Here is an 18,611-nt window from a genome sequence, read left to right as displayed (position 1 = left end):
ATTGTTTGGGTTTTGGCCCCTGGCCCTTCATATAAGGGATTTATTGCAGTTTTGTGCGTTCCAAGAAAAATTAGGCAACGTAGCATATAAGGGCTCCATACATACTTATTTAAAAATGACTATGTAATGGCTTTCCATGTGTAGGTGACGTCTGTGGAACAGCCTTTAATAAGCCGTGAATCAAAAATGAGGGAAAAGGGAGCGATGAAAACCATTTCTTGACCGAAAACGCAAGGTAGAAGCTATTCTTTCAGCACACACTGAGACATCATCACATCTGCAGGGCTTGGGTTTCTGTGACTGACAGCAGGTTTGTTTTGGTTAATACGCTCATGCACATTCTTGCGTGTCCACTCGCGCAGATTTATGTGGTTTTAATGTAGTCGCCGCTCTGTGAGGGAGGCCGGGTGAAAGCTTTATGTCTGTCTGCTGTGATCCGTGGCATAAACAGTCTCACTGTACTCTGGAATCCCGCCACTCCTACGGGCTTCAGAAAGAGGGGCATTCAGGGTGAAGGGAAGGGGCAGCTTTTTGATGTGTTCTGAGGAGAAGTGTACGTTTTTTTGGGGGGCGTGATTGATTGATGGTTTAAGGTGGGGCTGTTTAATTGGTGCTTTCAGATTGGCGGTTGGGTTTATAATGGGGCTGTTTAGCTGGTTTGCGGTTTTGATCGGTTTAGGGGTTTTAGAGTAAGTTGTCTTTTATTTAAAGAAGAGCTACATTAGTTGAGTTTGTTCTTCCTAGTGGTTTGTTATCTAGTGCAAAACCCTTGACAAATCCAGCTGTTGGGTTTGTTTTTTTTTAAATAATAATTGTTATTTGTATTGTCTGAAAATATTGCTCCATTTTAAAAAAATGCTCTAAATTAAATTTTTATTAAAAAAAAAGGAAGAAATTTCTAGAATAAACAAAAATATGTTTTAACTGCACCCATAACTACAATCTTACATGTTCAAGTGATTTTTTTTATAGCTGTAGATTTCAGGTTTATCACAAAAACATGCAGTGATTATGAATACAAATGTTGCAATTTTTGGAGTGACCTTATGTAAGTAATTTGATGTGCTTCAATGAAGTGGGTGGAGCTACAGATCTCCTTTTTGTACTTTGCTTGCTCCTACACTCTGATTGGTGGAATTTTTAGTACAGCATCATGGGTAATGTAGTTTTTTTTTGCACAAACTAGTCATGCTTGTTTAAAATTCAGTGTCGAATAAATGTGTACAGATCAGTTCACCAAAGCCATATCAATGAACACCCTGAGAACTCATAGCAAGTCTGACTTCAAAGGTTATCAGTTTTTGTTAAAAATATATGTCCCTGTGGAGGAAATGAGTGAAGTTTTTACTTCTGGAACCTGACTGTTAAGGTCTTTGCACGTTGAAATTTCCATATGCATTTTTTGTATTCGTATACAAAAAATTTGTCTTGCTCAAAAACCTTGGACTGCGAGTTTGATGCAAATTAATGAATCCATTGTGAAATTAATTGCGACAATTCAGATTCAGTTCAAGCATTGATGCCTTGTTCCATCTCTTTTTCAAAATGGAAACTATGGAAGAAATATTGTGTTCACCTCATTCATTTCGTTCAGAGGAAAGGGAGTTAACCACCTTATCAAAGAGCTGCGCGAGATTATTCAGAAATTCAAAGTTTATTTCAGGAAATCAGTGGCATTTTGACACTTTGCTAGTGATACTGCAGCCACATATCAGAAATTTTTGAAAAACTAATTAATCCTGAGCAGTCCATCACATGTACAGTATTGACACACACAAACACATCAAACTGAGGCATAGGAAAGATGTGCATCAGGCATCAAAACCAGCTTATTGTTTTGTTTGTCATAAAGTTTTCTGTTCTGCAAGTGACGGCATTTTGAAATTTGGACTTTTGTTGTACGCTGGCTCTGAGTGGTCACAACACCTCTCAAAACTGTTTCTATGGTATGTTAAAAACTAAAAAAAAAAACTCAATTCTAACATTTTAAATGACAGAAGTATCAGAGGAAGGTCGTATTTATTTTTTTAATATAGAAAAACATCAGATAAATGTCAGATTGGGTCAGCAAGAACTTAACAGTCTGTTGTTTTTTGGCGTCTTTAGTAGTTTGTCTTTGATCTTCTTTATAAATTAGCTTTTATAATTCATTATAATTCAAACTTTTTAATGAAGGAATTTTGGAGGGAGATCGTATTTACTTTTTTTGTTTAAATATTTTTTTTATTGATTTTCAGTTTTTCAAAGGGAAAGAACAACAATACAAACCTCAAACCCATACCAGTCCAACAGCGGGGTAGCGCTCATATTAGCCAAAAATTAACAATTATACAATTGTACATGTAGGTTTAAATACAAATAAAAATAAATAATAATAATTAAAATAATAATAACAATAAAAACAAAAAAAAAACAAAAACAAAATTATAATTTATAATAATAAAAAAACAAAAAATAAATAAAGAATAAAATAAAAAAAAACATTTAATCAAGAAATTTTACCAACATATAACCATACACACCATATGTACAGCAAAATCAAATTATTTGAGATTTTCCACAAAATCTATAAAAGGTTGCCACACCTTAAAAAATTTCCCCTCCGACCCTCTTAATGAAAACCTGATTTTATCTAAATTAAGACAAGACATAATTTCTCTAATCCACTGAGCATGGGTGGGAGGATGAGAATCCTTCCATTTTAGCAAAATAGCCCTACGTGCCAATAAAGTCAAAAAAGCAATGATTTTACACTTTGAAGAAGGCAACTGTTTATCCTCTGAAGTAACCCCAAACAGTGCCACCTGTGGATCTGGATCAAGCTTGTGCTGAAGAATCACAGATAACGTTTCAAATATTAACCTCCAGAAATGCTCTAAGTTGGGGCAAGTCCAGAACATGTGAAAAAAAAGTACTAGTACTTGGAAATGAGATCGTATTTACTTGCGAAAACAATAGATCGTTGAGATCGGTTAGCTCGTTGAGTCTGTTGTTTTTTTGGCGTCTTCAGTAGTTTGTCTTTGATCTTTGTTAATTAGCTTTTATAATTCACTATAATTTAAACTTTTTATTGACTGAAGTTTCGGAGGAAGGTCGTATTTTATTTTTTAATTTACAAAAACATCAGAGAAATGTCAGACTGGGTCAGCAAGAACTTTACAGTCTGTTGTTTTTTGGCATCTTCAGTAGTTTGTTTTTGATCTTCATAAGTTATCTTTTATAATTCATTATAATTCAAACTTTTTAATGACGGAAGTTTTGGAGGGAAATTGTATTTATTTTTTAACATGCGAAAACATCAGATAAACATTTCAGACTGGGTTAGCGTGAACTTTACAGTCTGTTGTTTTTTTCAGTAGTTTGTCTTTGATCTTCTTTATAAATTGGCTTTTATAAATCACTCTAATTCAAACTTTTTAACGACGGAAGTTTCGGAGGGAGGTTAAATTAATTTTTTAATGCACAAAAACATCAGATAAATGTCAGACTTGGTCAGCAAGAACATTTACAGTTTGTTGTCTTTTGGCGTCTTCAGTAGTTTGTTTTTGGTCTTCATAAATTTGCTTTTATAATTCAGTAGAATTCAAATGTTCTAATTACGTACGTTTTAGAGGGAGGTTGTATTTATATTTTAACATGCGAAAACATTGGATGAAAATTTCAGGCTTTGTAAGCATCTGTTTTTGTTTTTTTTTTTGGCATCTTTAAGTAGTTTTGGTCATCATAAATTAGCTTTTATAGTTCATTATATTTATGGAAGGTTACTAGTCACATGACGTCTTCCGCTCTCTGTCTTTTCTTCCTTGTCTCTCTATGTTGCTGTGTGAGGGGTTTTGAATGGACTCGGTGGTGATTAACAGGAAGCTGAGTGTCTGAGTGGTGATTTGCCAGAGATTGAATGGCTTGTGGGTTGTCCAGCCACTGATTTTTACAATAGGAAACATTGTGCATAGGCATGTCTGACAAACATCCTTTTGTCTGCAGTGTAGAAAACAGCTGCGTGCGTGTAAACCAGTATTTGGGTGTGTGTGTGTGTGTGTGTGTGTTGGGTTTGAGAGAGTCAAAGTCCCAGACGGTCTCTGAGTTCAGGTCTGTCGCAGGTGACCTGTAGAAAGCCTTCGGGCTGATAACTGAGCTGAACTTTTACTTAAAGCCTGACAGCTTTCTAAATGCCTCTTTTACACACACACACACACACACACACACACACACACACACACACACACACACACACACACACACTAATGCATGCATATGTGCTTTCTTTCCTTTGGGGGTTATTGAAACAATGTAACCAGTAGCATTCCTGAAGGTTTAGGGGTCAAAGGTTAAATTGGGGTTTACCTTTTTGTGCTTCAGAAAGCGTGAACTGGGATTGCATGAGTACTTGAACTGTTTTCCTCAAGGTTAAATGCTTGGAATATCACAATATGACATGTTTACTGTCTGGCTGACACACCTGTATTTGGACGGCCTGGAAATCCCCATGAAAGTGTCAGGAAAGGTCAATAATTATGCATTTTTTTAACGTTTATAGCAGTTGGGGGTATAGCGCTTTTGATGTTATCAAGTTTACAGTTTAAAGTTAAATATAAACACTGATGTCTATGGTAGTGATCAAAATGGAGTAAACCAAGTAATCTGAAACTTTGACTAAAGACTGTTACACGGGATGAGGTTTTTCAACAGATTCATTCAAAAACACTGATTAATAAGGAATGTTTTTTTTATGAGAAAATGAATAAAAAAATCTAAATCTATTAGTAATGCACAGAATTTTTGGTTGCCAAATATGATCAACCCAAAATGGCATTATGAGAAAATATGAGTCCCCCCCATAGCCCTGATTTTAATGGTGAAAAACTGAAAATTAAGGACACTATACTATTTATGTTTTTTGTTGTTGACATTGCTATGGTAATATGTTTTTTTCCTCTCTCATCAGTGTTGTATGTTAGAGTTTTATGCTCTACAGCTGCCAGATTTTTACAGTAAATCTTACAGAAATTGTATTTTATATATTATTCTTATTTTCCCAGAGATGGGTTGCAGCTTGAAGGGCATCCGCTGTGTGAAAAACTTGCTGGATAAGTTGGCGGTTCATTCCGCTGTGGCAACCCCGGATTAATAAAGGGACTAAGCCGACAAGAAAATGAATAAATGAATATTATTATTATTATTATTAGTAGTAGTAGTATTATTATTATTATGTATTTTTAAAATATTATTATTATTATTATTATTATTAAATAGGTAATTACTTTGTGACAACTACAATTGTTTTTGAGGGATGTACAGTAAACAAAAACAATAGTCCCAATGTATTTCCTGTGTTACATTTTTAATTTTAGCTTCCAAGAATCCAAATTGAGCCACATATTGATGAATGTTACGACAGCTTTTTTACATTAAGTTATGATTGAATTGCCTCTTTTTACAGTTATGAAATAGTTTGATAACAAACAGGAAATGTTCATGGACCAATGACATCACCACATTAAAATGATGTACAGTATATGAATGTATGTGGTACGAATGCAAGGGCGTTCCCACCAATATCCACCAATTACTGAAATGTCCCTACCAATAGTTTAATCATCTTCAAAATAAAATAATGCTATGTCAACCCTTAGTAACCTACACGTGCACAAAGTCAAGTTTGCTACAAGATCACTGTAATATTATTAACCAAGACTGTGCAATTATTCGAAATTCAGTTTTAACTTTGGTCTCTATGATAATGAAAAACAATAATTATGATAAAACAGTTAAATTGCGTCACACACCTCTCTAAATGTTTCTACGTTCATACCTCCTCAAAACCTGACTGCAGTATAATCATGTAAATTGACTTTTGCAGCATGGAACGTAAGTGTTGTTTGTAAGTAAGTGTTTATGTTATAATATTAAGTACTTTATTCATGTTTTTAAAAGCATGAAACAGAATTTGTGCTGTGCAAGCACTCTAGGGATGCATGTCAAGAGCTAATCTAGGCCCTTGTATGAATAACATTTATGCTGTCACTGTCACATGATCTACCAGCAGATGTTGCTTTGCTTCCCGTCACCTTTAAACGAACTGGCTGTAATTAAGAATGATTTGGCTACTTAGTGCCTTGATTGACCATTCAGCGCTGTAATATTGTTGGGATATAGAACTATGAAAAATCGCTCTTAATAGATGTTAAAAAAATATTAATTTCTAAGAACATCTAATATAATTATTAAGATCTCTCTTTGCACTGGTTTCAGTCGAGGGCTGATTTTGTTTTCACAAGCCCCCTATCTCAGTTTCAGCTTAAAAGTCGAACCTCATGGCACCCGCGGCACTGTGAGATCCTATCAACTCAGGGAAGCTACTCTTTTATCTCATCAGAGCGTCTGACATGCCGTCACTGTCCAGCGGCGCATCTCCACCAAACAGCAGCGCAGCTTCAAAAGAGAGCCGTGTCTTCAGTGGTCCATCACAAAGAGATCAATCTCAGACACGAGAATTCAGAGACACACTGAAAACGAAAGACGTGCCATTAAAATGGAATACTTCATTCTGATTGGTCAGTCATGACACACTGTGGTCATATAATTTTCTTAATTGTCATATATCAAGAATCATAGATATTAAACAGTAGATCAGCAGTTTCTGAAATACTCAGACCAGCCCGTCTTGCACCAACAACCATGCCACGTTCAAAGTCACTTAAATCAGGGGTTCTCAATCGGTGGATCCTGCAAGTGGGCCGAGATAGCTTAAAACTAACTGAAATATTCTACTATAAATATTTGATTTATTATTAAATATGTCATATTAAAATGATTTTAGTCAGGGGTGTCCAAACTCGGTCCTGGTGGGCCGGTGTCCTGCAGATTTTAGCCTTAACCTAGCTCAACACACCTGCATGGATGTATCTATAAAGCCTAGTTAGAGCTTGATTGGCTAGTCCAGGTGTGTCTAATTGGGGTTGGAACTAAACTTTGCAGAACACCAGCCCTCCAGGACCGAGTTTGGGCACCCCTGATCGAAGTAGTGTCATTTCCCATTTTCTGTGATTGATTACTTTGGACTCGGTGCAAAAACAGCCTCATTGTTAAATACAGACATAAATGTGGCTCAAAGTTCCAACCGCAGAACGCCAAGTAGGAATACATTCTCAAATGTATAAAGCAACCCGTCACGTAAATGTAAAGGTAATGATGATTAGAGTTATAATAACCAGCCTCTTTGTGCTTCACGCTTGCGACTTGAATTGCATCAGATTTGCACAAGTCAGTTGATTCACAAACTATTAATAAGACAAAACAATCGATAAGATTAATTGAAGAAATGGCGTAAATACTCTGCCATTGTAAAGAATAACTGCAGTAAAGAATTCAGGAGCATCTGTGTGTGTGTTTTTGAAAACAGTATATTATTATGGTCTAGAAAAATTATAGAATAATAGTAGATGGCAAAAGAAATGTTTTGCTAATAAATGAAAGTTTAAAACAAGCATTTTCTTTTAGACAATCAGTTTAGGAGAAAAGGTCAGACAGGTGAGCCGAAAGCATTTTCGGAGAAGGAGGTAGGCCTCAAAGTGAAAGATGTTGGAATCCCTGACTTAAATCACCTTTCTTCCCCATTCTGATGCTCAATGCCTAAATGCATTGAGGTGCTGCCATGTGATTGGCCAATGCAATCTCACGGCAGTTCGTAACTTTTTGATTTAGTGGGTAATTCGTATGAATTTGTATGATCTAATTCGTACAATCATCACCCAATGACGGTTGGGGTTAGAGGTGGGGTTGGGTGCCACGCCTCCTCTTAAAAATTGTACATTTTCGAATGTCTGAACTCTGTCGTATGACTGAATTAGCCACTAAACTGACAAAGCGTAAAATAATTACGTTTTCGTGTGAGATCAGGCTGGATTGGCTGATTAAAAATGTGCGTTAACGAGCAGTTGGACAGGTGTACCTAATAAAGTGGCCGGTGAGTGCGTATTATCTATTATTTTAATAATAATATAATAGTTTCAGATGCAGATCAGAGAAAACTATTTTTCACTATTAAAAGGCTGACCTCCCATCTTGTTGATGTCCTTCAGGGGGAATCAAGTATAATTACGAGGTCAATCCCCTCTGTAATCTGCACACTAGTAGTAACATTTAATAAGTCATACAGTAACATTATACAGCCATAGTGCTGAAGTGGCCCTCAATGAAAATGACAGGTGTGCCTAATAAAGTGGCCGGTGAGTGTAAATAACCATACAATTAGAAGTGCAACATACAGTATCAATAAAATTGAGAGTCAATGTGAGAGTCAATGTGAAAATGTGTACACAGTGAAAACACTTAGATGTTTTCACAATAGCACATTTTAATAGTAACTGCCTGTATGTTTTTACAAATAGCAGTGTCAATTCATATGAATCAGTGCATTTGGTTAAAAAAATCATTCACTGTTTAATTAAGTGCATGGCATAAGATTGACTCATTTTACAAATTTATTTGCTAGTTTACATCAAACAAATGATTGATGGTTGACTAAATGATGACAGAATTTTCATTTTAGGACTGTTTAATCTTTCAGTTTAGTGAATAATTTTGTGTGTGATTTAAAATGATTCGCTAATCGATGAGTAATTCTGGAAAGTCTTGATTTGTTTAGTTACAACAAATGATTCACTGAGGGAGATTTTAGGCAGGCTAGTGAATCATTTTTGTGAAATAGTTCGTTTGTTTCGTTCACTGACATTTATAGAATCACACTTTTACTTTGCTCGTCTCCAGATCTGGCATGAACTCATATTTTGTCCTAAAGAGGAGATCTTTGGACATGATTTAGCTGTGGTCTCAGAGTAAAGGCTGAAACCACAGGTGTGTGTGTGTGTGTGTGTGAGGGAGAGATTTATGAGGGTGAACGTGCTCCTGATTGCCTCCTGTCTGTGTAATCAGCGCTGATAGATGAACTGATGCAGGGTATTTTAAGGCCTAAAACGGGGCCCTTCCAGCCCCCCAAACCCTGTGGGTGACCACAAGGAGATGCAGTGAAAAAGGCCACATCCACAGTCCACGTTCACTTCAGACCACCACGTCTGAAAGCCATTATGCGCTATATATTAGACGCATACATATGGAGCTGAAGCACATTCCTTCATTAACTCTTTGTGAAGTTGGATCACGTCAGACCACTTTATTAGGACTTTATTTTAGGAATTAAAGCTCTGGGGGTTTTGTAAAGGTGTTGAATCATGAACTGCTGGGATTGATGGTGAGTGTAGTACTTTACTGGTCAAAAGTTTGGAATGATAATTATTGTTTTTTTAAATGAGTCTTTAGTCTTTTCTGTTTACCAAGACTGCATTTTATTGATCAAAATAAAAACAGCTATGTTGTAAAATACTATCATGATTTAAAAGATTTTGGGGGGAAATTTTGTTTAGTAAAGATTTTTTTTATCGAACAGCATTTGCTGGTTACAATAATATTGTAGAACATTAGAAGTAGGCTATACTGTCACTTTTGAACTTGTCAGTTTTGGACTTTAAGGGGGTGGTCCCCTACAATATCATATTTTAAACTTTAGTTAATATGTAATGTAGCTGTATGGACATAACATCTCAAAGTTCAATGCAAAGGGAGACATTGGCTGTTACAGATATAGCTATCATTTGACAAAGGACAGCTTCCAAAATCTTTCCTAGTTTAGTGCTGGATTTGGCTTAAAAACTCCTCAAAGAAGGAGCAGCTCCAACAATAATAGTAAAAGCTGTGGATTGTGAGCCATAACCTGTAAGTATTTGTATTTGTTAATAATAATTACATGCATGGTGTTTTGCGTTAACGGAACAAACAGTTCCTTTGTATAATTATCTCTTCTTGTGTGTATTGCCTTGTGTGTATTCCTTCTTGTGTGAATCGCTGAATGCCTCCTCAATTGTAGTATACTTAAAATAACAGAGGTGTCACTCAAAAAATGCACAGATCTATTATGAAAGCATTCGATTGCTTTTCTAACCTTTTATGTTCATTTAAGACAAAATTAGTTGTGTTTAAAAGAAAACCCACCAAGATCGACACTAATTTATTAGTATTATTATTATTATTAGTAGTAATAGTAGTAGTGGTAAATGTCTGTTCAACTACACACCCAAAACTCACTCCCCTTCAAATTGACTGTACAGAATCTGTTTAGGGAACAGGGTCTATTTTTCACTTTGAAACGCGTCAGCTGACAGTCACGCACCACTACATAAACAGATTTTTTTGAGGATTGTATAAGAGGGGCGACGGCGCCTGTAATGGAAAGAAAGGGATTCCCGCCGTTTTGATATTTACTTCAAAATGTTTTCATGCCTAAATAAAATAAAAGCTCAGAACAGATTCACATTTAGGAGCAAGGGGCGTCCCCTTGTGGTGCGGTAGTATGAGGTGCGTATGGGAGGACCGGCTCTTTAATGTTTATTGCGACCCTTCACAGAATGATTAAAAATACAGGAGAAATACAGGAAAATATGTTAATGGGATAATAGCGCGAAAGAATTGTCAAATACGGGAGAATCCCAGGAAAAACGGGAGGGTTGACGGGTATGGTGAAGAGCCTGAGCAATACATGTTGAATGGACTACTTTAATGGCATGCTGCATAAGAAATAAGTGACAGACTGCACGATTAGGCCGACTTTCCACTGCAAACGACATTTGGACACGACTGTCGAAATATGCCCCCTTGTGGCAGTCGCACATAATTTTCAGTTCTGACGTGCATCATGGAAGAGCTGTTCTCGCAGTGTCCGAAATAGAAGAGTGCAAAAGCAATTCTCTGTGGTTGAAGGAATGAATACTAGAAACTCAGAGCGCTAAAATTATCAGAGGGAATGTGGAGACAACATAACACATTATATTTTTATGAATTTATTACTTGCATTTATGAAGAGAAATGTGTTTTATGTATGTATATATATATATAGACTTTTTCTGATTCAAAAAATAACCAAATAAAGTCCTATTTCTCATCTTGCGCACACGGACCTGCTTGAACAACACTGGAATACATCACATCCAGTCGGCAGGTCGCATATGGTCTAGTCGCAAGAGTTCAAATATTTCAACGGATCCACAGCTCAAATCGGATTCGAATTTTCCGCATACGGAGATGATCGGAACTCCAAGCAGCTCCCGGACTACTCTCCACTGAAAATGAATGACTTCCGGTCTGTCGCTTGTCGTGTGCAGTGGAAAGAAGGCTTTAGTATGAGTAGAACAAGGTTTTTTGGTGCTGATTTTGAGCAGTGCTTAGTATGGCTTCACAGGAGACCCCTATACAAACACATATTCACTCTACCCAGAATCCCCCTGGATTATCACGTCCCTCCCTCACTCGGCTGTTGCCATAGGAAAGCCTTTCACCCCCCGTGTCTGTCTGAAGAGGTGTGAATTCATCACATGCTTTGTGTTGAAAGTGCTGGAGCGATATTGGGTGAAGAGTTCGGCTGTAGTACAAATCCGATCACAGCCTTTTGTCTGAAGAGAAACAAGTGTTTGAGAGAGCAGTGTGTGGATTCGCTTTAAATGGCCACGGTACTGAGATGATCTAGAATTTAGTAAGGGATTTGATTGTAATGATAATTTCACTTTTTCATTTTTTTATGATGAGATTTTTGTTGACTTTCAGAGCAGTTTCCCTTACAGGTCTTTGTTTTGTGTTTTATGTCATATCAAGGAGTTCTCGATCGATCACATGTCAAGATTCTGCCAAGTACCATGCGAATCCTGTATTAACATCTATGTTGATGCTAAAAATGTCATTTTTGTTTGAAAATGTAATCCATACCTATATCCTACCACTAACCCAACCATAATTGTAAATTAGTAGTCGTGCCATGGATGTTTTCACACTGCATGACTATCTGGGGTAGCGTTCTGTTGGTGCTGTGTTTACACTGTAGGATGGATTGGCGACAGGGGGTTTCACACTGCATGACTTTACAATAGGAAGAATCATCGATAACTGTCCAAACTATGTCTCACAACCAAACACACATGAGAAGTGACATGGAAACAACGCAAGGTCAAATAATATATCTTTTTTTATTTACTACTTAATGAGAAAGAAGCCTTTATTGGGGAAGAAAATGGACTTATTTTGCTTACCTGGCTTTTGAAGAGAATTAGCAATTTCTCTCAAACCTTTTTTTGTTTGACCTGGTTGTGATATTGCTCAGATGACATGTCAAACAGACACAGTGCTCCTGCCAAATTTTCACTAGTTTTTTTCTCCATTTCTTAAGTCCAAATAAATTGAAAATGAGCGCTTTTAACTTCTGCCCCAACCTCCCGCTGGCCTGCAGGTAACCACGGAAGTGGATGCTGCTCTCTCATTGGCTGTAGGTAATCGCCAATGTTTTTTTTTAATCAGAACACATTTCACATGGCATAATTTGAATCGCAAACAGGTTCAGATATTTAGCATGCCAAATATCTCACAGGTGTCTGTGACTCACAGATTCTCTCAGATCGCGTCCTTTATATTTTAAACTGTGTAATTGTTGCTCACGTGAACGAGCACCAATTGGCTTGTAATGTCAGACATTTGTCAGCGATTTCTCAAAACCTGTCGGGTCAAAATCAGCTAAAATCATGCAGTCTGATCTCAGTACAATCGTAAGCCTAAACTTAACATAAACGGTAAACATATCCCTTAATTCTGATTGGCTGATTGGAATGTTGTTCCAGGATCAACATAGACGTTAATCCAGGAATATGTCCTGCTTGGCAAAATCAGGTTGACTGTTCTCTATTCAGAGTTTTTTTTCAGAGTTTAATGTTTTTTTCAGTTTCTTTTTTCTTTTTGTAGACAGGAGTTGCATTTATCTGCAGTTTTGATGTATTTTTAGATTTTGCTTTGAATGAAAAAGAGCATTTATTTATTTAAAAAAAGTTGTACTGACACCAAACTTCTCTGAACAAACAGTTTTCACTTAGTTTATTTTTATTTGGTAAATAAGTAATAATTTCTTAACCTTACTGCCCCCATTTTCTTTTTCTATTCTGCTTTATGGTTTAAAGGAAATGCTTTTTTTCTCATTTTAAAAGGTTACATACCCTAAACCTGTGAGCAAATACATACATTTTAATTAAATACATTTAATTATTTGACAAATAAAAATGTTCTTAAAGTACTGACCCTAAACTGTGTGCAGTTACGTTTTATTTTAATCTGTGTTAGGCACTAAAGAAAGTATTATTTTTAATAAAAAAAAAACTTACTGACCTCAATTCAATTCAATTTAATTTAATTTTAATTTAACTTTATTTTATTTTATTTTTTTATTTTATTTTATTTTATTTTATTTTATTTTATTTTATTTTATTTTATTTTATTTTATTTTATTTTATTTTATTTTATTTTATTTTATTTTATTTTATTTTATTTTATTTGTTCCATTGTTTTTTTAGCAGTTCTAATAATCCAGGGGTGTCTAAACTCTGGAGGGCCGGTGTCCTGCAGAGTTTAGCTCCAACTTTCTTCAACACACCTGCCAGGAAGTTTCTAATATATCTTTTTAGGGCTTTGATTTGCTGGTGCAGGTGTGTTTGATTAGGGTTGGGGCTAAACTCTCCAGGATACCGGCCCTCCAGGACCGAGTGTGGACACCCCTGTTCTAATCTTATACAGAAGCTAAAATTTTTACCTCATCCTACCTGTACCAATTTGTTATTTATAATTTGACTTCCTCACGCCTCACCATCTCCTCATTTCATCTTCCAGCAGGATCTCCGAAAGCTACAAGATCTTCTTGAATCTCTGGAAGACACAGAAGCCCACTTCATAAGGTTTGGATGCAATAGTTCTAGGTTGTCCTCACTCTCCTGCTGGTCTCGCAGAACATTCAACGCTGTCGGTGAGTTTTAGACATTGAAAAACCATCGACCGTTGACTGTGCCCTGAGGCCACGCCCCTCTTCAGCCTCATTTAACCACACCCACTCTTTAGTCACACAAGCAGTGCTTTAAACACGGTATATGTCGACCTCTGAAGGGCACCTCTGATATTCCCATATAAGTGTCATTCCAAACCAAAGTAGGCCTACTCAAAACGAAGAATTACAAAGGGTACAACTGATGGCCCCTATAATAAATCATGAAGTTGTTTGTTGCACACTGCGTTCCATTCAGAAGGACTCATTAATATGCCCTAATCCCTTTTGAAGTTGTCATGCTAGAGGGTAAACTATTCGAAGGGATTAGGTCAAAGGTGTCAATCTCAATGCCTGCAAAAGTCAATTCAAATAATGTCAACAACAGCAGCGTGACACACTGTATGAATGGATGTAAGTTCATGGATCTGAATTTACTAACAGTCAAGGGGATTCAAAGTTCCTGGATGAACCTGCGTTATTTAGCGTTTGTCATCTCGGGATAACACGCCTTGGAATGCTGTAACTGATCAATCAGAATCGAGTCATCCAGATTCGTGTAATAAGTAGGCGTGTAATAAGTAGTAGTAACCAGGGTGCGAATTATATATTAAAGATCGGGGTGATCAGTTTTTTCGGTAATGTTAGTTTGTATAGTATACTTCAGTAAATCAAATGTTTGTATGCTTTTAAATTACATCTAATTTAATAATAAAACATACTTCTGATTAGTTATTTCAGTGGTTCCCATGGGTCAATTTATACAAACTAACGAATCTAATTTGGCTTTACTTTTAGGCTATATGTAGATACAAATGCCAATTTTACAATAAAAGTGAACACTTATGATGTCTATCAGTGCTCTAGATCTGCCAGTTTCAGACTTTTAAATGAGATTTTTTTCTCACATAAGCTGATTGGCGTGATTATACATTCACAAAGGTATGAACCGTTATAGGGGTGGTCGAATGTATATTTACACTCAATAGCCACTTTATTAGGTACACCTTACTAGTACCGGGTTGGATCCCCTTTTGCCTTCGGAACTGCCTTTATCCTTCGTGGCATAGATTTAACAAGGTACTAGAAATGTTCCTCAGATATTTTGGTCCATGTTGACATGAGAACATCACTCAGTTGCTGCAGATTTTTTGGCTGTACATCCATGATGCGAATCTCTCGTTTCCCCAATCCCAAAGGTGCTTTATTGGATTGAGATCTGGTGTCAGAACAGTGAATTCGTTGTGATTTTGGGCCCAAAATGTGCCAAGAAAATATCCTCCACACCATTACACCAACACCAGCCTGAACCATTAATACAAGACAGGATGGATCCATACGTTCATCTTGTTGATGCCAAATTCTGACCCTATCATCAGAATGTCACAGCACAAATAGAGACTCATCAGACCAGGCAACATTTTTTCAATCTTCTATTGTCCAATTTTGGTGAGCCTGTGTGAGTTGTAGCCTCAGTTTCCTGTTCTTATCTGACACGGGTTGCACCCGGTTTTATCTTCTGCTGCTGTAGCCCATCCACCTTAAGGTTTTATATGTTGTGCAATCAGAGATGCTCTTCTGCATACCTTGGTTGTAACGAGTGCTTATTTGTGTTACTGTTGCCTTTCTATCAGCTGGAACCAGTCTGGCCATTCTCCTCTGACCTCTGGCATCAACAAGACATTTGCACCCACAGAACTGCTGCTCACTGAATATTTTCTCTTTTTCTGACCATTCTCTGTAAATCCTAGAGATGGTTGTGCGTTAAAGTCCCAGTAGATCAGCAGTTTCTGAAATATTCAGACCAGCTTGTCTGGCACCATCAACCATTAAAGTCAAGTTTAAAGTCAATTAAATCCCCATTCTGATGCTCGGTTTGAACTGCAGCAGATCATCTTGACCATGTCCACATGCCTAAACGCACTGAGAAGCTACCATGTGTTTGGCTGATTAGAAATGTGCGTTAATGAGCAGTTGGACAGATGTACCTAATAAAGTGGCCGGTGATTGTGTATTATCCATTATTTTAACTAATAATATAATAGTTTAAGATGCAGATCAGAGAAAACTATTTCTCACTATTAAAGGGCTGACCTCCCATATATCTTGTTGATGTCCTTCAGGGGGAATCAAGCATTATTACAGGGTCAATCCCTGCCTGTAATTACAGTAACATTATGCAGCCATAGTGCTGAAGTGGCTCTCCTCAGTGAAAATGAGTTTGACGTCCTTGGATTAGGGATTATCATATCTGAACGATAGTCATCCATAGCCACACCCACTTTCTGCATCACTTAACCACTCCCCCTTTTTTCAAACTCAATCAACTACGTCCACCACCATGTACGCACCTTCAGTTCTTCAAAGGTCATAATCAACATTCATTGCTGTCGGTGGGTTTAGTCTTGTAACAGCTCTCTGAACAATGAATGTAACTGTGGCCCAGATTCCAGCCAGCATTCCTCACACTCCACGCCAGTACAGCAGAGATCAGCTTTCCTTTTGCTTTCTTCTGCCACTCTCATCCTCATAGATCTGCAGTTCTTCAAGGAAGACGCAAATAGCAGCAGCCGTTCTGACTGCTTCCTCCTGCATCTAATTGGTGGTTGTGTAAATGCCTGTGTGTGTGTGTGTTTGGAGCGGATAGAAGGAAATGGAGGATGAATGTGCAATCATTTAGATGTTCTTCTCATTTGGCTGTTTTGTCTCTCAAATTATATACTGTGTTCACTGCAGCCTGAAATGAGCCTAAAATGGCACTTGCTGAATGCTGTGTCCTCCCTGACAGCTGTGTGTCTGTTTGCTGTGTGTGTGTGTGTGTGTGTGTGTGTGTGTGTGTGTTTCTTTATTTTAATGTGATTAATGTAGTTTTTAATCAAATACATTTTTTATTTCATTTGATATGTTTGAAAAAAAAAAGTACTAACCTCAAATTTAGTATAAACATTAATGATTTTACTGACTTGATTCAATTTATCTCATTCATTCATTTATTCATTTTCTTGTTGGCTTAGTCCCTTTCTTAATCCGGGGTCACCACAGCGGAATGAACCGCCAACTTATCCAGCAAGTTTTTACGCAGCGGATGCCCTTCCAGCCGCAACCCATCTATGGGAAACATCCACACACACATTCACACACACACACTCGTACACTACGGACAATTTAGTCTACCCAATTCACCTGTACCACGTGTCTTTGGACTGTGGGGGAATCCGGAGCACCTGGAGGAAACCCACGCGAAGGCAGGGAGAACATGCAAACTCCACACAGAAACGCCAACTGAGGTTCGACCCAGTGACTTTCTTGCTGTGAGGCGACAGCACGACCTACTGCGCCACTGCCTCGCCTATGGAATCATTCAATCATTAATTTTCTTTCAGCCTAGTTCCTTTATTTAACAGGGGTCGCAACAGCGGAATAAACCGCCAACTTATCCAGCATATGTTTTACACAGTGAATGCCCTTCCAGCTACAACTGAGCACTGGGAAATACCAACACACTAGTTGTTGCTAGATCAAACACATTCATTTCCTATTTATTGTACTTTATTAATGTCTACCCCCACCCATACCCTAAACCCAACCATCACAGTAAAGTAAAAACAGTAGTTCTGCAGAGTATCATTTATGTTATCTATTAAATTACCCAATAAATTTTATTTTTTGATGTTTACTCCCACCCTAACCCTAAACCCAACTGTCACAGTACTGCAAACATATTAATACAGTGTCATACAGTGTCATAAAAAAAGCCTGCTATATTAATGTGCATTACGCACTTCTGGCTGGCCGCATATCCGATCTAGACTTTACCCAACTGATTGGATTACTACACCCACACACTCTTTGGAGGAAACCCACGCGAACTAGGGAGAAACATGCAAACTCCACACAGAAACGCCAAGTAGCCCAGCCGGGACGCAAACCAGCGACATTTTTGCTGTGAGACAACAATGCAACAACCACTGAGCCACCGTGCCAAAATATGAAATCTGACGGTTCAAAATAATTATACACTAAGAAAATTGCCTTTAAAGTGTTACCAAATTAAGTTCTTGGCAATGCATATTACAAACCAAAAGTTTTAATGGTGGGGCGTCAAGGTGGAGCACGATCACCTCACAGCAAGAAGGTCGAGCCCTGGCTAGGTCAGTTGGCATTTCTGTGTGGAGTTTGCACGTTCCTGTTAGTGTGTGTTTCCTTCAGGTGCTCCAGTTTCCCCAACAAGTCCAAAGACATGCGCTATATAGGTGAATTGAAGAAGCTAAATTGGCCGTTGTGTATGTGTGTGAAACAGTGCGTTTGGGTGTTTTCCAGTGTTTGGTTGCAGCTGGAAGGGAATCCTGCGTAAAACATATGATGGATAAGTTGGTGGTTCATTCCGCTGTGGCGAATCCTGATTAATAAAGGGACTAAGCTGAAAAGAAAATGAATGAATGACGTTTAATGGTGGGGAATGTAGAATATTTCTTAATGGAACAATATCTTTATTTAATATTCTAATGGTTTTTAGCATAAGTAAAAAAAAAAAACGGTTATAACTCATACACTATATTGGCTATTCCTACAAATATCCCATGCAACTGAAGACTTCTTTTGTAGTTAAAATCAGTTATTTTTATATTAATTAATAAATGATCGTAAAATTTCAGTTGCTGCTGCGGAATGTGTCCTCTCTGACGGCTGTGTGTTTTGTGCAACTTTTTTACTG

General features: G+C 37.3%; 1 long non-coding RNA gene and 2 other non-coding genes across 5 annotated transcripts in view; all 3 read left to right on the top strand.

Annotated features, from left to right (window-relative positions):
• LOC101886114 (uncharacterized) overlaps nucleotides 1–18,611 on the top strand; it is a 73,398-nt gene that overhangs the window by 50,307 nt on the left and 4,480 nt on the right. Inside the window, exon 3 of one of the 3 annotated variants that reach the window (XR_012393933.1) lies at nucleotides 13,750–13,814. The exons of 1 other annotated variant lie outside the window; for it this stretch is intronic. This is a non-coding gene — a long non-coding RNA (uncharacterized lncRNA). Of the gene's footprint in view, nucleotides 1–144; nucleotides 2,337–13,749; nucleotides 13,815–18,611 lie in introns of those variants that run through there. One more of the 3 variants, XR_012393932.1, reaches the window with a different exon arrangement.
• mir181a-5 (microRNA mir-181a-5) lies at nucleotides 13,853–13,936 on the top strand. Its single transcript, NR_161922.1, has one exon. It is a non-coding gene; the product is annotated as a microRNA mir-181a-5 (primary transcript).
• mir181b-1 (microRNA 181b-1) lies at nucleotides 16,238–16,346 on the top strand. The gene has a single exon (NR_029925.1). It is a non-coding gene; the product is annotated as a microRNA 181b-1 (primary transcript).

This window comes from Danio rerio, chromosome 2 (assembly GCF_049306965.1).
Source record: "Danio rerio strain Tuebingen ecotype United States chromosome 2, GRCz12tu, whole genome shotgun sequence".
In the NCBI taxonomy this organism is placed as follows: Eukaryota; Metazoa; Chordata; class Actinopteri; order Cypriniformes; family Danionidae; genus Danio; species Danio rerio.
Note: the sequence above shows the minus strand (reverse complement) of the source record. Positions and strands in the feature narration are given on the sequence as shown.